The sequence below is a fragment of the Triturus cristatus genome, chromosome 4_1 (genome assembly GCF_964204655.1).
Source record: "Triturus cristatus chromosome 4_1, aTriCri1.1, whole genome shotgun sequence".
NCBI classification, from domain to species: Eukaryota; Metazoa; Chordata; class Amphibia; order Caudata; family Salamandridae; genus Triturus; species Triturus cristatus.
This window is the reverse complement of record NC_140585.1, coordinates 258,013,978-258,030,500: the sequence shown is the minus strand read 5'-3', so window position 1 is coordinate 258,030,500 and position 16,523 is coordinate 258,013,978.

The following is a 16,523-nucleotide window of genomic DNA, read 5'->3' as shown; positions in this document are numbered from 1 at the left end:
CTACACCCAACATTCCATAAGACGTGAGAGTAAACTACCAATTAGATTACAGATTCCCTGCAAGTACACTAATTGGTAGATTACAATAGCCTTAAGCGGGATACAACATCTCCCTTTCATATCAAATAAACATTTGAACAATACGTATATATCTGAAGTTTATAGATGGACATGGTTTTGCATCAATACACAATAAAGTCTTTGTACAACCTTGGAAAACGAGATACTCTTCCAGAAGAGGTGCTTACATTCTCTTCTTGACTGTGACCCGAAACTTCATTTGCTAGTGGATTGCTAGCGCTTGAATTTTCTACTTCCACCTCGCCACCAGCATATGCTTCACCTTGAGATGCATTGTTACTAACACCCTCAAACGCTTCATCTGACTCTGGATTTGAAGTTCGGTTAATAACATTCTCTCGTACTGAATCCTCACGCTCCATCTTCTCCCTTTTTCTGAATCTCAAATCCCTCTCTTTACTACCAAAATCATACCATACATTACTTTGATCGTCATCTGCATCGTTTCTTCTTTCTTTGTTTATTAGGTCTTTCTGCATTTCTTTCACTTTAACTACATCCGACTTGTGTCTCCAACCAAAATCTTGCAGAAGCACTGAACTGTTTGACACCTCTTTAACTTCTTTTGGCTCATAAAACTTTGACTCTCCTTTATATTTTACAAATGGTTTCTTGAGCAACACCCAGTCACCAACCATGATGTCTTTTTCAACCGCTCTGTGAACTTTATCATGATATGCTTTAGACTTGAGCTGTTGGTCTACGATCCTGTCCTTCACTTTCAGCTCTGAATCTTTCACGCGAATTCCTTTCAAATCACTATCTTTTCTCAACACGAACCTTGGTGAAATTGAAGAGACACATTGTCTGCCCCTCATGAGAAAAAATGGTGAATACCCTGTCACACTGTTAGTTGTGCCATTGTATGCTTTGACTCTTTCACGAATGAACTCCTGTACTGGATATCCTGCAGCCAACGCTATTTGTATTCCTTCCTTCAAGAATCGGTTCACCCTTTCTACTTGACCATTAGATTTTGGCGAATAATATGGTGTTTTTTCCTGCACAATCTCATTATGTCTCAAAAATTTAACCATTTTTTCTGAGACTAATTGCCTACCATTGTCTGAAACCAAAATGTTTGGTAAACCTTCTATTGCAAAACAAGCCTCAAAATTTAATTACACAGTCTGAGTCAATAACAGATACAAATTTGTAATAGATCCATTTGCTATAATAATCGCTCAATACTATCAGAAATTTAGAATCTTGTTCTAAAACATGTAATGGACCTGCAAAATCAATGGCCACTTTAACCCATGGTGCGTTAGGAATTTGGACCAATTGCATTTCTTGCACCCTTGTCTTCCAATGCTTGTCAGATTTTAGACAAATTACGCAATTATCAACAAACATGTTAACATCAGCATCTAATCCAGGCGACCAATAATGCTCCTTTAACAATTTTTTAGTTATGGTAGATCCCAAATGGCTTTTATGAGCCTTGTCAATCAACTTCCTTCTTATTTTAGTTGGCGGAACGAACACATCTCCCCTTAAAACAAAACCATGGTCAATACACAGCTCATTTGCCACCTGAAAATATGTCTTGAGATCTGATGAAAGATTTCTAATTGGTGGCCAATTGTTTACAATATAATACTTTACCTTTAACAACACTGGGTCGTTGTCTATGTTTTCCAACCATTCTGCCTCATCTCCTACCTTTAAATCATTGTTTACATCTTTTATACAAGACACAACCCATTCTGTGTTTTCCTCCACTCTTCGTTCATTAACATTTAAAGGTAATCTAGATAAGCAGTCTGCTCTTACATTACTTTTTCCTGAAATATGACTTGTAGTGAACGTGTACTCTTGAAGCCTAGCCAAAAGTCTTAACAATCTGGCCGACAAATTTCCATTACCTCTTCCGTATCCATCCATTAAAAATGTTAACGGCTTATGATTTGTTACAAGCTCAAATTGTTTTCCCCACAAATACATTTTTAGCTTTTCTACTGCCCACACACACGCGAGAGCTTCCCTTTCTATAGTGCTATAGTGGACTTCTGCTTCCTGTAGCCGTCTTGAAATAAAAGCGATTGTATGTGAATTACCTTTTACCTTTTGTGTGAAGACTGCACCAATACCAACCGCACTTGCATCCACTGTCACTATGTTGATTCCTTCGGAATCATATGGTTTCAATGAAGGTGCAGAAACAATAGCATGTTTGACTTTTTCAAAAGCATCATTCTGGCTCATAGACCATGCACATTTTTCACCTTTTCGCAACAGTGTGCGCAATGGTTCAACCACTTCTGAATAATTCTCAATAAATCGTGAATAATATTCACTTAACCCCAAGAACGATTTTAAGGATTCCTTATCATGCGGAACAGGTGCATCTTTTATAGCTCTTACCAAATCCAGTTTAGGCTTTATACCGTCTCCACTAATTATGTGGCCTAGATATTCAATTTCTGTTTGCAAAAACTTACATTTTTCTTTTGATACTGTCATACCTCTTTCATTTAGCCTACACAACACTGAATCTAGAATCTTGTTATGTTCCTCAACACTACTTGCATGAATAAGTATATCCTCTTGGAATTTCTGTACCCCATCAATTCCTTTTAAAATGCATTCCATCAGTTTTTGAAATACACTTGATGATGACGCCAAACCAAATGGTAATCTTCTGAACCTATACGCACCCAATGGTGTGATGAATGTCGTAAAATCTTTTGACTTTTCAGATAACTTGACTTGGTGATACGCCGACTTGAGGTCAATGAGAGAAAAATATCCTGATCCATTTGTTGCTGCCAAAATTTCTTGTATTCTTGGCAATGGAAAACAATCAACCACAATATTTTTATTCAACGACCTCAAGTCCGCGCATAAACGCACCTCACCATTTTTTTTTTTTTAATTAAAACAATTGCAGAAACCCATTCCGCCGAATCTGTTTGTTCAATTACTTCTTCCTTGACTAACTTTTCTATAACTTGTTGTAAATCCGATTTAACTGACAAGGGTATTGATCTTACCTTGTGTTTTATTGGAATAGCCCCACTCCTAAGCTTAATGTTATGTTCAAACCCAATTACACAACCAATTCTGTCTTCAAATAATGATGAATACTTGTTCAGCACCACATTTATGTTTTCTGGATAAGATACTACACTAACATCAGAAATAGAACACACCCAATCGTCATCCAAAATGATTGGGTCTTTTGCACCAGGTTTTAAAATTATTCCCAAACGAGCCAAATCCCTCCAACCAACTATATTCCTTCCTCGTTCTGCTACATAAACTTTAGTAGTGATAGATCTTCCTTTTACATCCAAATCATCATAGAAATACCCCAACATGTTGATGTCAAATTCACCAAACGCTTTGGGATTCACATCAGAAGCTAAAAGATCAACTTGTGGCCAAAATTGCACATATTTTTGATCAGAAATAATCGTTATAGGTGATCCTGAATCTGCCATTATATTTAATTCAACATTTCCAATGTGTGCAATACCCAATGGACCTTTTATAGATTGATAATCATCACCCAAAGTCAATATTATATTAGAACACATCTCCTCGTCAAAATCTTCCACTGCATTGACTTTTGAATATTTTTTTGCTCTGAAATTTTTACATACACCTGCAAAATGCCCTACCTTAAAACATTTCATACACTTCTTTCCTTGTGCCGGGCATTCCGCGTAATCTGCTTTGTGATTTCTGGAACCACACCTAAAACAAATAATCGTGTTACTTTCTGAATTTAATAACATCTTATTCCGTCTGCCAGCAACACTTATAACTTTCTTATTATCCTGTAAATAATAAACGCTTGACTTGGTCCTGCTTTCAGTAGCAAGTACTTTTGAGCTTTCCAAAGATCTTTCAATTCCTTTTGCAATGTCAATAGTTTCTTCTAAAGTTGGGTTTTTACATGCTAATAATCTTTCTTGAACTTTCTTTTCAAAACAATGGAAAACAAACTGGTCACGTATGTACACATCAACCATTTCATTATAGTCACACTTTGTTGCTAAAACTCGCAAACATGCAATGTATTCTTCTATTGTTTCATCTTCAGACTGCTTGCGCATAGCAAAACGATGTCTGCCTATCATAATATTTGGTTCTTCACCAAACTGTTTTTCCAATCTTTTTGTTGCTTCCTGAAATTCATCAAGTGGAATAAACTGCCCAGGCTGAGCCTCATATTCAGGTAAACTGTCGAAAATTTCCTGACCTGCTGCACCTAGTAATCCAAACATTATTGCTTTTTTTCTTTCTGGCTCATATTTTTTACCGTCAAAGCAACCAAGTAGTTTTCAAATTCCCGAAACCAATTTTTCCACCTCATTATAGGTTTTCCAGGCTCACTCAGAAATGCAGCTGGTGCACTGATGTTTGAATTATTCGCCATGTTTTCCTTGCAAAACTAGAAATTCTGGAAATATAGAATAGTCATTTAATTTAATTCTCACAGAATATTATCAGATGTATTGGAAAATATTTACTCAAATATTATTGTTTATTATTCTTGAGGTTGCCAATACGTTCTCTAAATTCAATTGAATATACCTCAGGTTGTTAATCAGAGAAATTCTACTTTCAAAATAGTATTTCTCTTTCATTACCTGTTTATTCCCTCTTCAGAATGAACTGCACGCTTTTAAATATGCCTTCGCTTTCACACAGGCATTGCGCATTCAATAATAACGAAGAAAAAAAATAAATAAAAAAAATGGAGTCACGCAACGCGTTACGTACGCGTTTGACTACGTCACCTCAGATGTTCAATCAGCTGACGTTGAAACTGTCAAAACCAACGAACGTATGCGGCAGTATGCGGCAGTTGAAACTGACAGTTGACTTCTGTTACGACGCTAATAACGGGATTTCATGTAGACGATGCCTGACAAGAAACACTAGATTGCCAACTTCACTAATTTGTATATTTTCACAAAAACGAATGACGTATAGTAACTTGCCTCAAAAATTAACTCTGTGCGCCACACATGCCGTCAACTTCTATTTCCTTCACAATCCTGCCGGTAGCCACGCTACGAATAAGTAGAACATACGCAAATTTAATAATGAATTAGACGCTCGTTGCGCAAATAATATCATCACTTGCCTGAACGTAGAATTTCGTAGACTCCACTTCATAGAAGAAATTCACCCGACATTTTCTTAAACAAACGGGATCCCGAACTCGTCGCCAATTGAAGTGCCGTCTCAAATAACCAGTCTTCACTCTGAATCGGCAAGTGCTACTGTTATATATTTATTTAACAGCTGAAGAACACTGAGTAAAACATCAGTAACAGAACAGCAAGCACGCACGCTCGCAGCTGGCGGAAGGTCACGAACCGCCTGTGACGTGCCTTAAGTACTACACCCAACATTCCATATGACGTGAGAGTAAACTACCAATTAGATTACAGATTCCCTGCAAGAACACTAATTGGTAGATTACAATAGCCTTAAGCGGGATACAACAATGGGTTTAATTCACCTCATCCACCAACAGTCAGATCCAACTGACTCAAGTGGAACACACCACAGAATTCTTCCAACAGTGTTCTTAACAGAATGCAGAGGAACATTCTGCATTCTGAATCTATACATGTTGCAGTGGGAGAAACATGAAATTATATCACAGACCTACAATCTTGAAGGGCATCCTTTAGAAGGTCAGTCAATCAAAATGATGGTTCCATTCAGGAACTCTGTCACCCAGTGCACATTCCTCCACCAAAACAACTTCGGAGCAGGACATGCACACCTACAGCCAGTTGTAGAGGGAAATTAGGAGGAGGTTTATAAGCCAAACACACCAGGACTCCCTCAATGCCATGAAGTAGAGCTTACTTTCAAGGCCCATTATTTTTCAATCCAAAGGCAGAATTAAAGGCTTTGTCCATCCAACGCTACATCACTGCCCTAGCGAGAAAAGCAGAGACAACAGGACTTGAGGGCGTCATACTCCTTACTAGTGCCCCATATGAGTGGAGCTTCCAAGGTAAGGGGTTAACCTTTCTTTTCCATTTATAAACCGCAAAGCAGGAGGCTTGTTTCTAGAGGTCACGAGATAGATCCTCTTCAAACTAATTACTGAGATGAGGGACGGAATGAGCAGGCAATGTGTTTTCTTGAACAGTACACACATCAACTTTAAATCCGTTTTCTCTGTTCCAAACGTTTGCACTTTGGGGAACAACTAGGACATTGCGATTTGCCCAGGAGCCCACAATTTGACAAAGGGTTGAAGCTGTGATTGGAACATTGGCCTCCTGGTACAAAAATATGCAACTTTGCTAAGGAACTACAGGGCATATTATCAAGAAACTGTGCTAAAATTATAGGCGCTTTAGCGGCAGAAAACTGCCGCTAAAGCGGCGATAATGGGCTTGATAATATGCCCGTGAGAATTCCCATAGAAGCCCATACTCTGGTGTCAACATGGGCTTCTATTGGAATTCTCTGCGGCATATTATCAATCCCATTATCGCCGCTTTAGCGGCAGTTTTCTGCCGCTAAAGCAGCGATAATTTTAACGCTGTGCTTGATAATATGCCCCTTGGTCTCCTCCACAGTAACCTGAAGAAAATCTCTCAAAGAATCACCATTGCAACCCAGTGCATCTTTTGGAAACATTTTCGCATTTTACAGACTGTTAGCTAATAAGGTTAAATCTATTATCCTTCGTAAGTGCTCACCCTTAATATTCAGATTCTGTCAAACACAGGACAATTTCGAGAATAGCAAATTTCCATTGCTTGTGAATAATGCCTCAAATTTTTTTCACTTTTTTTTTTTTAATCAAGGTGCTATTTCGTCAGAGGTGAACAATATCTAATTTCTAAACACAGACATGTGAATGAGTGCAGTACATGCGTTTCGATCAGTATTTACTTTTATGTATCTTGAAAAAAACAATCTTTGCCTGATACATATTATCCCTTGCCAGTAATTCAATTTCACGAGAATGTTTTATTTTTTAAATTCAGTAGAGTTTAAAAAAAAAATATCAAAGTAAACGTGCATTTCATAAACGAGTAGCAGAGTGAACGAACCCGACACTCCCCTAGGAATTATAATAATTATCATCCATTTCGAGTAATTTGTGTTCTGTTTCCATAGAAAGAAAGTAAAACCATCAATCTATGCTAAAGACAACACCCTTAGCATGCGCTTAGGAGCTGAACAGCTGCCCCGTGCCCATCCCCCACCATGTTTGTTTGACCTGGGCTGGTCCTGACCTCTCCTCTCCAGCACCACACACACATGGGGCATATCTACAAGGTGGCGATATAAAATTATCGACGCTTTTGCGGCCGTTTTCGGCTGAAAAGCGGCGATGATTGTATCGCTATATCAGCAAGGTCACGCTATCGCGTGAAACCTTGCCTTAGCGCCTGAATTCCTAACGCCCATCTTTGCATCTCTAAGGGCGTTCCTCCCCAGGATAATGGGAGAAATGTCGCTATTATCAAGCCTCATGCAAAGCAGCATAGCGACAAGAAAAGTAGCGATAACCTCTGTTATCGCTACTTTCCTTATGCCTGCTTTGAAACTGACTTAGCCATGATATCCTATGGAAGGTGGATATCATGGCTAAGTATGTGAGGCCCTATCAGCAAGCTATCGCCAAACTTCGTGGGATTATCCCTGGGTTTCCAGCGATAATCTCACGTTTGGCAGTTAGCGCTAGGATTTTTATCGCTTTTGAGATAAGCGTTGCTAATAGCACGCTATCTCAGCGATAAAAATCCACGCTAGCCGGCGATAATTATCCTAGCGCTAAGTGCGCTTAGCGATAATTATCGCTGGTTGTTGCTGCTATGCCCCACAGGCTCTGACTGCAGAGGTTTTACAGACAGGTGAGAAGGGAGTTGATGGAAAGAGCAATGTCAAATCTTTGAGCCTTTGCTACAGGGCCCCGTGTAATGGCCCCCAAGACGGTCGTTAAGGAGGAGAGCTGGGGGGCTTAGTCACAACCTTCTTGCCTGGTGTGAAATGTGCAACAAGCCACCTCAGTAGAAAAGAAAGTGCAGTAACATGTCTTTTTTTAGGGGGGGTACATATAGCGCAAACTTGACCCGAAGGTATCAGAGCACTTTACATGAGCACCAGTTGCCTTACACATTCATTTTTGGGGCACAGGGAGATTAAGTGATCTGCCCAGAATCACAGAATGTTGAGCATCATTGCCCAGACTTGAACCCGGTTCCCCAGCTTCGAGGTCGAATGCTGTAGGCGTTAGGCCACATCCTCACATGTATATGAAAAGGAATGCCCCAATCCTGTCTGGAATCAGACATTGCCTCACTCTACATGTATTGCAGGGCTACTAAAGACTGCCATGGGAAGCTCGCTGCAGACAGAACGTGTTTCATGGGTAAGTAAGAGAGATAATATTGCAGAAAATGGTTTTCGCCTGAGGATAAAATGATGGATATTAATGTTCTTTAATGGGAATTGAATCATCAGGCGTACTCTAAAGGGCAAATCACACGTGGGTGTACTGCGTATTGGCGAAATATTAGATTCCTCCTGAAATGATTATTCCAGAGGTCAGGAAAACCAATAGCAATTAGTTTTCTAATTAACTTCAGTTATAGCTATTGATAGAATAAACACATCATGTTGGCGGAGCCCCGGCTCAGATCCCTCCTCTTTGAACAGAGGAAAGAGTGAGTGGGTGATCACACTTGGCAGACACAACAACCAGTTAATCACAGCCCTTCTCTCCAGCTCAGTCCTTACTATATGCGAGGAACCACAGAGACAGATAGGCTATCAAAAAACAGAAAAGACCCATGCTCATGCCAACATAGGGTGAACCTGCACATAATTTTTAATTCCTCCCGCAGACTAGGGGAGTTTTCCTCAAGCAAACTATTAATAACCATAGCAAGCAAACCCCCAGCTGAGTCCTAGGGTCCTTGTTTCGCCCCACTTTTAACACGAGGCTAGCACTAGCAGAACAAAATAGGGCAAATCAGCCAAAACGATGCCATAAAACCCGCGACACATGCATGAAATTTCATTACGAACAAAAAAAGTGCAGATGGACAATCAATATTAAATGAACTGATGCTAAAGCTGAGCCAAACATAGAAGCTTACAAACATGCGACTCATTGACAAAAGTGTGGGACATGGCCAAGGTCCAGTCCTGCAGAAGTTGCTCGAGAGAGCTTGACTACCGGTCAGGAAGTGGTCACGTCCCTTGTGTACTTCACTCGAATCAGCCTCAAAACTCCAAACTCCTTGGCAATTAATTAGTCCATGGAAATGGCCAGTCTCTTCTGTCGAAGTGGGAATGGTCAGTCCTTGCCCGCAATGCCCAGACCTATGATGAACAATTTGGAATCAGATACCTTGAAATAAGATGTACGAGCAAGATAGCTCTCCTCTGCCTTCCCCATCCAGTGTTCCAAGATGAAAACCCGAAGTGTTCACTGAAACCCTCAAAAAAGGGCAAGAAAAATATTCTGTGAGATATAAATTGAGGTATCATTTTAAGATGAAAAGACAGAGAAGGTGTTCGACCTCAACCTTGGTGTGGTTTTGCTTTTCCCCTCCTCTTTCTACAATTCGTTTTTGTTGACATTTGGACTGTGGTTGTTGGCTGAGTGGGGCTTCCATTCCTCTCAACCAATGACCCAAAATCATACAGTTATGATTTGGTACTGACTGGTCACCTAAACTCTGACTTGCCTCTTGGATTACAATTTGGTTGTGAATGCTGAATGATTGCCTGTACCCTGCCTTGCCTCTGGATATTGTAATTGACTGTTCTTGGACTTGGACTTGGCCATTTCTGCAGGGTCATACCCAAACGTTTTGCCTTCACCATCCTTTTTTTCGAACCAGATTTCTGTTGACTTTTAGTACACTCTGCACTTTACCACTGCTATCTAGTGTTGAAGTGCTTGTACTATCGCCCTAAAATATGGTAAAATTGGGCTACACCTGATTGAAAATGTAATTTACTTATGAGCGTCTAGTATAGAATACTACATACACCCCAGACCTGTAAATTAAATTCTGCTAATGGGCCTGCAGCTCTCATTGTGCCAACCACTTAGGTAGCACATCTCAGATCTACCATTGCAGCCTATGTGTGCAGTTTTAAAACTGACAGTTTGAGGTGGCAAAATAAACATTTTTCAAGGCCTAAACCTCCCTTTTTAATACATATAGGTCACCCCTAAGGTAGGCCATAACCAGCCCATAGGCCACGGTGTATTGTATTAAAAACGAAGGATATGTGTTTTTAAGTTTTACATGTGCTGTTGGTGAAAAACTCTCAAATTGCTTTTTCCCTACTGTGAGCCCTACATCTCACATAAAATAACACAGGGATACCTCATAACATTTACTAAGGGCCTGATTCAGATGTTGTTCGGAAGTCCTCCAAATTGGATTCGGCTTTCCCAGATCAGATTCGTAGCCCTTGTTTACGACCAAACCGTACACAGACCCGAACCTGTCCGTACGACTCGTTCGTAGCCGAATCGTGCCACACTATGGATTCCGACAGCTGTTTCGCCTCAGTCTCAGTGAGACAAAACGGCTGTCTGAAGCGTACTTCGGGAGGCAATAGCAGGCCCCCGTCACCTAGGGTCCTCCAAATCTGTAACCGGGGTGTGCCCATGGGTCCCCCCAATCCAGGCATGCACGGTGTGGCAGGCACCATGGGGTGCCTGTCACAGGGTGTACGCTTTTCCCCACCCACCCCTTTTCTGCTATGGGAGCCTGAGTACGCGCCTGTACCTGGGCTCCCATAGAGTTCAATGGAAGTCCGAGTGAACCTAGTTCGTAAGCATACGGCAGCATCGTACTCGCTCATTCGGACTCCCAGAGCATGTCTCGCTTGGAAAGCCCTCCAGATCTGAGTCGTACGGTGGGCTTTCCTAGTGAGATCGGATTCGGGCTCTAAGTGTTAACTTTTGATTAGGCCTAGGTATAATTTTATTTACTCCAGTGTAATTGGCACAAGTAGCATAATTCAGTAATTCTGTATATCCTTGTAACATTGGAATTACTAATTGTAACGCCATGACACCATGGAGCATATTATCAAGAAACAGCGTTAAAATTATCGCCGCTTTAGCGGTAGAAAACTGCCGCTAAAGCGGCGATAATGGGCTTGATAATATGTCCTTGAGAATTCCCATAGAAGCCCATGTTCTGGTGTCAACATGGGCTTCTATTGGAATTCTCTGTGGCATATTTTCGAGCCCATTATTGCCGCTTTAGCGGCAGTTTTCTGCCACTAAAGCGGCGATAATTTTAACGCCGTGCTTGATAATATGCCCCCGTGTTGCGTAACCGATTCTCCCGTTTGGGGAAAATAGAACTGCGAGATGCACTGAAACAACATGAGTGCACAAATGTTAGCATTTGTTGGCAAACGCAAATGTTCAGCGGTCTCATGGAAACATTTTGAGTAGATTTTCTACTCGAGCAGACAGAAAATCAACTCAAAATGCATTTTCGATTTGAAATTTTACCCGAATGAACAATTTGGGTATTTTTGTCAGTGCAACTTGAACTTTTTTTTAAACAAGAAGGAGTGCTATAGAGAATAGAGACTGGGAGGCTACTGTAAATACAGTAGCAACTTCATCTTTATGTCCTGAAGACACCTCACTCTCCTTTGTCAAGTCCTTGGTCCCTTCTGATTTGGATTTTGGAGGGAAAGCATCACTCTCTCTCTTTGTCTGCAATCCCTGCTGTATCCACACTATTGGAGTCTTAGATTTTGTGCAGAAAGCAAGTTAGTTCAATGCAGCACTTTGGAAAAAAAAATGTTTTTTCAGGGAGTGCACCAGTATTTTTTGTTCCTTAGTGTTTTTTTCATTTTTATTTTGTATCTTTGTTGGTGGTTTGGGCTGGAGTAAAGGGGCCCATGTGGGATTATCTTTTATATGGATAAATATAAATGTTTGCACTTTTTTGATGATGGAGGCCAAGAGTTAAATTAAATATATATGTTCTCACATTTGTGAGTGTTTTTGAAAAATTCATATTGATTTGTTTACCATTTTACTGGGTTGGTATTTTACTGTTTGGGGCCTAGTCTGCCGTGCACGAGGCCTGGGGTGTATTCTTGATGTATGTTATGTTTCACCTTCTTACTACTGGGGTAGTGAAATGAAAAAAACAATTAGTGGTTTTTGCATGGCTGTGGCTTAAATACAAAAAGTAGGTTATTTTTGGCTGCATGTGCCTGTTGCTGGTAATATCTTTGCAATCAATTCCCTGCAATGATACAAAGTGTTTTTCGGAGGGGGGAAGTGCATGAGGCAGGACATGGCAACTGTCTTCTTTGTTCTGAATGCCATTTATTTGCTGGCCTTGCAGCAGTGGTCATTTTGTGTAGCCAGTTTGTGTGTTTGCCATTGGCTACCATACACTCTTTGTTATCCATGCTCTTTCTTTGCTGAGCATTTTGTGTAGCCAGTGGGTGGGTGTGTGTGTGTCATCACGATGGCCATTTTGTGTTTCTGCTCAATGCCTTATTATTTGCTGGCCATGATGTGACTGCCATTTTGTTGAGCCGGTTAGTGCACCCATTTTGTCTTTGTTCTCCATGAATTCTACTCTAGTGGCCATGTGGTGGATGACCTAGCTTCCACCCTTGTGTGCACCCAATGTGTGCTTCAATCCATTTATTCCAATTATAAGCCATTTCCTAGGAACATTAATAGGAGAGGCTTATGACATTTTTGTTAATTTTTTTCTTTTCCCAGATATATTTTTTGTGTGCTTGCGGCTGATTGTAATGTGGGGTGCTGCTCTTTAAATCATTTTTACAATGTGTTTCCTGCCTCCCCCTTCCTCCTGTAGAGTCCCCATGGGCACTCACCAGCAATTATTTAATGTTTTATTTTTTTATTTTTGCCTGCCTCCCACTGACTCAGATACAGTCTGTATAGGTCCTAGAGCTTGTTTGTTCACTCACCAGCAATTATTTAATGTTTTTGTTTAATTTTTGCCTGCTTCCCCCTGCCTTCCATAAAGTCACAATGGAACCTGATGCTCACGAGCTATTATTCCATGTATTTTCGTGATTTATTTGCCAGTGTGCGATTGTCAGTGCCATAGGCTTAGTTCTTTGTTCTCCATGCCCTTTCTTTGCTGACCATGCAGCGGTGACCATTTAGTGTAGCCAGTGTCTGTGTTTGTCATAGGCTGCCATGTGCTCTTTGTTCTCCATGCCCTTTCTTTCCTGGCCATGCGGCAGTGGCCAATTTGTGTAGCCAGTGTGCGTGTTGGCCTTAGGCTGCCATGTATTCTTGGTTCTCAATCCTCTTTCTTTGCTGACCATGTAGTGATGGCCCTTTTGTGTAGCATTGCGTGTGGCATTTTGTCTTTGTTCTCCATGCCTTCTTCTTCAGTAGCCATGTGGTGGATAAGCTAGTTTCCACCATTTTGTGCAGCCAGTTGGTGCTCCAATCCATTAATTTCATTTTACACAATTTCCTAGGACCATTGATAAAAGAGGCCTTTTGGCATTTTTGATCATTTCATTTTCCAGATTTTTTGATTTTTTTCCTGCCTCCCATAGAATTCCTATAGGCCCTCATATGTCCTAGGGCCTGGTGGGTCATAAGCAATTCTTTAATCTACTTTTTTTATTTTTACCTGCCCCCCCCTCTGCCTCACATAGTGTCCCCATATGCCTTAGGGCATGATTGGTATTCACCAGCAATTATTTAATGTATTTTTTTGTTGCATCTCCTGCCTCCTATAGGGTTCCACTTCCCACCAGGGCGCAGGAGGAAAACAAGCTAACTTGTTCTGTGTAATGTTGTTGTTGTTTGGAAAAAAATTGTTTATGTATGTTTTTGGGTACACTACTGTTAAGCATTTTGGATGATGATGATGACAATTTCACTTGTCACGTTGGCTAGATTTTTGTCATTGCCCACGTTTCACTGATTTATTTTTTGTTGCTTTGCTTGATGGTTCTGCAGAAGACATCACACACAGTACTGATGTTCCTGAAGGTATCAGCTGACAGTGTTACCGGAGTCCTCCACTGCTAAGTGCTTCTGCTTCTGGTGCTAAGTGCTAACTGCTAGCGCTATGAAGATGGCCCCAAAGAAGGGTTCCTGCCAAGAAAGTGGCCAGTGGAGAGGAGATAAATCAAGTTGCCAGTGACACCACTGGCTTCAAGTCCTCATCCTTTTTCAGGAAATGTGATAGACCTGCTGCAGCCTCTAGGCAGAAAGATACTGAGATTCCTGCATCAACCACACCACCACCACCAAAACCTAGGGTCACGGCTCTCAGCATTGCAGTGACTGCAGTTATGAAAAGCAGCAAATTTGAATTGGTTTATCTCCGCCACAAACTGCATCATCGCAGGAAAATGGACAACAGGAGTCTCAGCCAGCAACAGACTGGACATAGGAAAAGATTTGGGGTTTGAAGGTATTGCTGAGCAAGTTATTGTTGAGAAGACTGCTCTCCACCATCAGCTACATGATCTCCAGCCAGGAGAAGTGTTCTCCCCCATATTCTACAAGCCCCCCATTTGATGATCTGAACACAGATTGGACCCTCGCCTAGTCTGAGAGACAAGGGAAGGAAGCTTCCTGAAAGCCTTGCAAGGGAAGAGGGACGTGATGATGAAGACAAGCCAGTGATCAGAGTGGCACAGATGATGTACAGATCACCTCTATTCAAGCTGCTCTGATTCATGTGGTCACAGCAACACCACCACCTCCCATATTTGCAAGACACCAAAAACGATCAGCCACCATCACCCCTACCACTGCCCCAGCACCCCAACAACAACATAGTTCTTCAGGCTTTGACACAATAAGTAAGCTCTCCTTTCCAATTTGGGACTTCTTTGTGCTTAAGTCAGAAGAGGATAACTTTGCAATATGCTCAGTTTTCCACAAGAAAGTTTGTCGTGGTACACCAGGTGGGCACTATGGTACCGGAGGCCAACTGTCCCTTTTGCAAAAGCAACACACAATCATGTGGAAACAGCACCTTGAAAGCATAGGTGCTGGTGGTGAGAAAGAACCAGCAGCTGAAGTGATGGACGAAGGCTGTCAGAAGGAGGAGGAGGAAGAAGAGCTTCACAGAAAGCAGCCTCCTAGTATACAAACCTCTTACCCAGCAACCTCTGTGTGGCACAAGGCACAGACGAATACAGCAACACCCACTCCAAAGCGCCCAGGCAGCCTGACTCCTGTTGGTGCCCATAGCTCGCTTCTGGAAGTACTACCATAAGAAGTTTGGATGTTTTTGTAGAGGGAGTGGGTCCCTGTAATTTTTGCAGGCTCTCTGCCTCAAATGGAAGGTCCCCAACTTTGAGCTACTTTGTCAGAGTGACTGTGCCAGCACTGCAATTGGTTGGCAATGCAATGAAGCAGAGCGCTGGGGAGTCGAACCACCATACAAGTCATGACGGACATGTGGACCACTTTCAAGCAGCAGATTACATGCACATATCTGCACACTGTGTCTCTTTCCAGGGAGTTAGGCAAAGGCTAGGTGCTGGTGTCACTGCTGATGATGCTTTTCAGGGCATTCAGCAGCATGCAACAGTTGCAATGTTCTCCATGGCGAAATCATACACAGCTACTAATATATTGGATGAGTTTAATACCAAGGCCTATGAGTTGCTTCAAACCAGAGGTCTGACAGTTAGATCTGTTGCCACAGACAATGGCAGTGATATAGTTAAAGCCATGTCTGACAGTCGATATTCTAAGGCACTGTTTTGGTGCATTGCATTAATCTAATTGTGCTGGACTTTCTAAAAAAAGAAGAGGTAGTTAGCAACTTACTGGTTGCCTGCTGAAGAATATGCACTCATTTCAGTCATTAAATCAAAACCCGTGGAACAGGTGAGAAGCCTTCAGCATGCTAATAAACTACCTGTCAAAGCACTTGTAATAGAAGTGCCAACATATTACAACTCAACCTACTACATGCTGTAAAACCTGTCTGAGCAGTACAAACCTATCAATCAATCAATCAATCAATCATGGCATTTATATCGCGCACTACTCACCCGGAAGGGTCTCAAGGCGCTTGGGGAGGGGGGGGGTCTGCTACTGCTCGAACAGCCAGGTCTTGAGCTGTTTCCTGAAGGCGAGGTGGTCCCGGGTCAGCCGCAGGTGGACCGGTATGGAGTTCCATGTCTTTGCCGCCTGGTAAGAGAAGGATCTTCCTCCGGCGGTGGCTCTCTGGAAGCGGGGGACGACGGCGAGGGCGAGGTTCGCGGATCGTAGCTGGCGGGTGGGCGAGTAGAAGGTCAGGCGGTCGTTGAGGTACCTTGGGCCCAGGTCGTGGAGGGATTTGTGTGCGTGGGTGAGGAGTCTGAACGTGATCCTTTTGTTGACCGGGAGCCAGTGCAGGTCTCTGAGGTGGCTCGAGATGTGGCTGCGTCGAGGGATGTCCAGGATGAGTCGGGCGGAGGCGTTCTGGATGCGC